Raw genomic sequence first — 7,073 nt, 5'->3', positions numbered from 1 at the left:
GCTAATATATATATATATATACTGCATTATATACAATAGATATTATATATAATAACAATAGAATGTAAATGTCCATCAATGAATGAATGGATAAAGAAATGGATAATTCATTATATGTAATATATATAATATATATTTGTGTGTGTGTGTGTGTGTGTGTATTCCACAATTTCTTTATCCATTCATTCATTGGTGGACACTTATATTGCTTCCATATCTTGGTTATTGTGAATAATGCTGCAATGAGTAGAGGCATGGATTGGATTGTGGTAATGGCATTGAATTGTAATGATAAAAAATAAATAAAACATTCTACCTTGCACAGATATGTATAATGTCCATGTGCTATGGTTTTAAAAGAACTTCGATTCTTACAATTTAGTCATAAAGCCTTATAATTTGATCCTAATGCATTTTTAAGACAAAGAATATTTAACCAGAAACTAAAGAAATAACTGTGGAGTGAATATATGAATTGAAACATAGCCAGTGATATCATGTATTCTGCAATTCCAGAGTTGAAAGCTTACTTCTCTTGAGGTGTGATTCTCCCATACTAAAGGTGAAAAACAAATAAAGTATTGCTCTGTTGCTTCATCACCTTATTAAGAAAGGTTGACTCTGTGCTTAGCTAGCAGGAAAAATAATTTATTTCTCTGTCACTTTATTTATTCACCTACAGCAAGGTAAATATAAGGTGTTACTTGTTATTTATTTAGCTTTTTTAAGATACCTACCCCATTACCGGAAACATATCCTATTAGGAAAGCAATTCTCTTCTCTTGTTTAGGTAGTAAGTATATCAGAATTATTTATAGAAAAAGTTTTCTACATATAAAATGTTAGCACCTCTAAGGAAAGATATGAAAACTTTAAAGAAAATTAATTTGCAATATTACACTGCTGTAGTCATGTAAGTGATTATAGTAAAATTGAAAGCAGTAGTCTTCTCCATACTTACAACATTTGATTATGTATCTCAATTTCAGTGGTTTTAAAAGAGGCTATAATTGAGTTGAGTCAAATAGATTCTTACATGGATAAGCCCATATTCAGCTTTGTAAAGTCTTTGAAAGACAGATAATTTAATAATTATGGCACAGTTATATTTGAAATAGAAGGATATTTAGGGCATTTTAAAAAACCTGCATACTTTTACAACTTTTACAACTGATACTCTTTGTAAACTGGGGAGACCTGTAGTTGCTAAGTACCTAATCCTAATGCCCCTATGGATGAGTCTTCCAAATCCTAGTCAACTTCTTTGTGTTACAAGAATGGAAAGCTTGAGAAGAGATATCATAAGTGTGCCCGAATAGAAGAGAAATACATTAGTCTTATTTATAATAGAACAGACCAATGAAAGGGGCTCCAGAAATTGACTATCAGACCTCTTTGAACCTCCTTCCAAGAAATCATGGTTGTCTGAGTGTCCCTAAAATAAATTGAAAATGTTACAACAAAGGACCTTTCCAGGACGAGGCATGACCCAGCAGCTTCTTTCTCAGTCTGTTCATAAAGTTTCATTGTGGTCCATTACAGAGAATAGAGAGCAAAAATTGCAGACCGTGTATTTCTTTATAAAAGGAATGAATATTTCCATATATAAAAACAACATTCTTCTGTTGGTCACCCTGAACTGCACTTGCTATGACTTTGGAAAGTGGAGGGAGCATTCCTTTTTTTTTCCCCCCTTGTGGTTCTCTGGAATTAGATGTTCATTGGTCCTGTGAATCCTCACTTGACGATTGCTTTTCAAATATTTAAATTTTTCTAAAAGATATATTAGACCACAAATCATTCTGGAGTGGAGAGAGAGGGAAAAGTAAACAGAGGAAAGAGGAGTCTAGGATGAGTAAGTCAGCTGTTCAGCAAGCTCCCCAAAAATACAGCCAGTAACAAAATCACAGTGGCTAAAGGAGTCTAGCTGTTATCAGGCACATATTTATATTTAAAGGGTCTGATCTATAAAGGGTGGAGGTTAGCTTTTTATGATAATACTACCAGTCAGAAGGATAATGATATAATTGTGTTGGGAGACTCTGCCAATGCAGAACTGTAGGACAAAGGCAGGCTTCAGATCTCAAGAAGTTACAAAAACAAAGCAGGCAATCAGGGCCAGAGCTAGGTTGGGATTCAATATCAAGGGCCAGTCCTAGAGATACACGAAAATATACAGGTACTTTAGTAGTTGGAGTAGAAGTCAGGTCCTAGAGATGGAGCACACAGAAGGGTTATTGAAGGTAAAGCTAAAGTTCAAGAGATACACGGTGTTTTCAGTGCAACACAGGATATAAATACAATCAATTCTATGTAACTGGCTGGAATAGAGTTCTTAATATATCACCCAGGCCAAAATATATGTAACTGAACCAAAGAATCAGAACCGAAACTATTCTTGGAAAAAAGACATACAACTTCTCTTGACTACAAAATAGATTATTCTCCCATTTGACTGGTTATGCCTAATCTTTATTTAAACTATATGTAGATGTAGAGTTAATAGCTAATTAAAATATTCTTTTAAAATGGGAAGTACAACTGAAAACATTATATGGTTGTATGCTTAGTTGTTGAAAACCATTTGAATAAATTCAACACTCATTCATTTTAAATATCCTTAGCAAACTAGAAAGAGAAGGAACTCTAATCTGGCAAAAATTATCCCAAAACCAACAAACAAAAACCTTTGCACCAAACAATATATTCAGTAGTGTAATCTTGAAAACTTTCTTTAAGATTGGGAAAGAGACAATGGCCACCACTATGACCAACTCTATTCAACAATTGACCAGATACCTTAGATAATGAGGTATAAATAAATAAACAAATAAATAATGGCACAAGGGAATAGTTATCATTTAAGACAAATGACTCTATATGTAGAAAATCCATATTCATCTACAGACATGCTGTTAAAATTATTAAGTAGGGTCACCTGGGTGGCTCAGACATTAAGCATCTGCCTTCGGCTCAGAATCCTGGGATCGAGTCCTCTATCAGGCTTGTTGCTCAGCAGGAAGACTGCTTCTCCCTCTGCTGTTCCCTCTGCTTGTGTCCCCTCTCTCACTGTGTCTCTCTCCATTAAATAAATAAAATCTCAAAAATATAAAAATAAACAATAAAATAAAATAAAGTTAGTAAATAAATTTAGTAAAGTTTGTGGATACAAAGTAGAAAAAGGCTATATATATATACATATATATATATTCCTACATATCGTAAAAAGATAAAAGTAGTTATTAGAAGAAAATTTAATAGAAAATCTTGGTAATCTTGGAGTAATCAAAAATAATTTTTAAGACATGGAAAGGTAAAAAATAAATAAATAAAAAGGCCAACAAGCATATGAAAATATGTTCATGTCATGAAGCATCAGAAAAATGTGAATCAAAACCACAATGAGATAACACCTCACACCAAGTAAAATGGCTACTATAAAAAGAAGTGAAACAAAACAAAAAGCTGAAAATAACAAGTGTTAGAAAGAATATGGAAAAATTGGAACCCTTGTCTCTGATGCTGAGATTGTAAAAATGGTGCAACTCCTATGGAAAACAGTATAAAATTTCCTCAAAAAGTTAAAAATAGAACTATCATATGGTCCAACAATCCCACTTCTGGGTATATATCCAAAAGAATTGAAAGCAGGTTCTCAAAGAGATATTTCTAACCCATGTTCATAGCAACACTATTCAAAATAACCAACGGGTGGAAAAAATCCAAATGTAGACAAATACATGGATAAATAAAAGTAGTACATACACATAATGGAATATTATTCAGCCTTAAAGGAAGGAAATCTTGTCACATGTTACAACATAGATAATCTTTGAGGAAATTTTAAGTGAAATAAACCAGTCACCAAAACAAAGCAAATTATAAGTGAAGTAAACCAGTCATACAAAAAAGCAGGGTGCTTGGGTGGCTCAGTTGGTTAGGCAACTGTCTTCAGCTCAGGTCATGATCCTGGAGTCCCAGGATAGAGTCCCAAATCAGTCTCCCTGCTCAGCAGGGAGTCTGCTTCTCCCCTTGACACTGTCTCCTCTCATGCTCTCTCTCTCTCTCTCATTCTCTCAAATAAATAAATAAATAAATAAATAAAAGGAAATACTGTATGATTCCATTTGCTTAAGGTATGTATACAGTAGTTAAAATTACAGAAAGAGAAAGTGGAATGGTGATTACCAGGGGCCAGAGGTGGGGCAGGGAGAAGGAGAGAAAGAGTATTTGTTGTTTAATGAGTATAGAGGTTCAGATTTACATGATAAGAAAGTTCTGGAGTTCTTTTTCACAACAATGTGAATATACTATGTAATAATGTAAATGTACATTAAAGTGTATACTTAAAAATGTTTAAAATGATAACAAACAAAAGGGGTGTCTGGGTGGCTCAATTGGTTAAATATCCAACTCTTGATTTCGGCTCAGGTCATGATCTCCGGGTCAGAAGATCAAGCCCCATGTCAGTCTCCACACTCAGCACAGTCTATTCCAGATTCTCTCTTCCTCTCCTGTGCCTCCCTGCTTTTGCATGCTCTCTCTCTCTCTCTCTCTCCCTCTCAGTTTCTCTCTTTAAAAAAAAAAAAAAAAAAAAAAATGATAAGTACTAAACAAGACCAAAAAACTAGACCAAAAAAATTAAGATTTTTTTTTTTAAATCAGGATTTACCATTAAAAGCCTGAAAAGGCATTTGGTAGAATGAGAGACTATATTCACAATATATCTATTAACAAAGTGGTATCTATCTAGAATGTATTTTTTAATTCTCAGAAATCAATATGAAAAAGACATATTGTAGAAAATGCGTAAATTTTGCAAAGAAATGAAAAAAAGAAGATATTTAAATGGCAAATAAATTTATGAACACCAAACTAAAAAAATAACAAACTAAAATAGTACTGTAGAAAAAAATGTCTGAGTGAAGAAAGACAGATAATACCAAGTGTTGATGAGGGTATGGGTAAACTGGGAACTCTCTTATACTCTGAGTGAAGAGTAAATTGGTACAACTTCTTTGGACAACTCTTTGTCAGTATCTACTAAACCTGAATACCTTTCAAGGTTTATGCCCAAGAGAAATATGTGCGTTTGTTCACTGAGAGATGACTGATAGAAATTCATAGCAGACATACTAGACAGCTGCTAACAGTAATATTTGAAATTAATCAACTGGCTGGAAGAGTAGCCCTGTAAATGCATTCTAGTGCATTCCCATCACATGCAAGACTTTCAACAATAAGACTCAATGGTGTTGAATGATTGGAGTCAATGAATGTAATGGCTCCCCCTAAAAAGTTCCATGTATATAATGGATTCCATTTATATAACTAATCTCTATGTCAGAGGTCAGTTGGTGAGAAGTCATGCATTTTCGATCTGAATGCTTGTTATAAGGATATGTTCAGTTTGTGAAAATCCATCTTGGTGAACAATTATCTACATACTTTCCTATAGATTATAGATTATGATTTAATAAAACAGTTAAATAAATACTTAATTCATAAGGAAAGTGTTCAAATTTTTCTCTGTTTTTCACCTTCTCTGTCCTTCATCCACTTGGTCATAGAGTTCTATGAATATCATCTTGTAAACACTTCCAAAAATGTTTGAAAATTTTCTGTTTCCATTGCCACTTTCTGCTTTCTCTGCCTACCCACCCACAGCACTTTATCGGTTCACTCAGTAACATGTATGAAAACATACACAAGGTGTCCTGGGACTCTCCTTGAACTAAGGATACACAATGAACAAGAAGGGTACTGTGTCCTCTGGCATCACTGATGCGTGGGTCTCTTATATACCATCTGTCACAGTGATGGTTTCACAATGCCCGCCTCACCCCAGTCAGACCAATGGGAATCCTCCCCAGCATTTTACTCGGGGAACGGCATGAGTTGTTGCAAACTTCTTGGGAAGTATTTTGGGAATGTTTATTAAACTACACACATGCTCCTTGATGGTCAGATATCCTTTTAGAAATTCATCTGACAAATATATATAACCTGGAAATCCTAAAAGTCCATGAATGTCGTAACTTTTCTTTCCTTTTACATTATTTTTCTCTCTGTTTCGGGCCTTTTTTGCATTCTTTTCCTCCTTTTGATCACTCTTATATTCCAGAATCCCCTTGCCACCCTCAACACATCCACTTTGCTTGATGGGCTTATACTTATCCCCTGGGGCTCAACTGACATATTTCTGCTTCTAGAGAGTTCCTAGTCCCTCAAGCACTATGAGATAGGATGCTTTCTTTTACTTCAATTATATTCCATGATGCTCACTGTATATCTTCCAATAAATGCTCTAAAGACTTAATTATGATCTGCCTGATTCAGTTCCAAAGCAATAGAGTGGTTAAAAGAACCCATGTAGCCAAAAATAATTTCAAGATACAGCAACACTTTTGTTTTCTCAGATACCTTGAGGTGACTCTTAGCCCCCCAACAACAGCTATAAAAACCCCCATGCTTCCTATCTCTAATGTATTACCCTCATAAACCATAGCGATTTTCCACAAAATTCTTCCTCCTAAGATGAATCTTCTAATCTTTGTCCTTATCAGCATTTTTTTTGTTCTCCTTCCCTGCTTCTTTCCTCTTAGTATTCCATCCCAAAAACCCAAGAGCTCATTTGGCAAGCCAATTCTCCCATAGAGAGGAGAAAGAGACTGGAGGAGACCAAGCCGGTGTCCTCTTTAGTATGCACAGGTAGAGAAAAGCTGGCACTCCTCTTATATTAATAACTGTTAGCCCATCTGTTAGCCCATCAAACATCTGTTTTAACAAGTATGACTTCACTCTATGATTGGTATGTACTTGACTGATTCTCACTAGAATGGAAGCTTCTTGAGTTCAAGAATCCTATCTTTATCATTCTTTAGAACACTTTTGTGCTTGCATAAATATGTATTGAATGACTGATAGAGTGAATTCTTTATCCTGTGATTCTAACCTCATACATTTAAATGACTTTATAAGTGCTGTGATATTTTCATTGAGATTTTTGAGACTGGATTACTTATACTTTAATCAAAACATACCATTGTATACATTGTGTATCATGGAGAAAA

The sequence above is a fragment of the Mustela erminea genome, chromosome 16, assembly GCF_009829155.1.
Source record: "Mustela erminea isolate mMusErm1 chromosome 16, mMusErm1.Pri, whole genome shotgun sequence".
Classification (NCBI taxonomy): domain Eukaryota; kingdom Metazoa; phylum Chordata; class Mammalia; order Carnivora; family Mustelidae; genus Mustela; species Mustela erminea.
Note: the sequence above shows the minus strand (reverse complement) of the source record.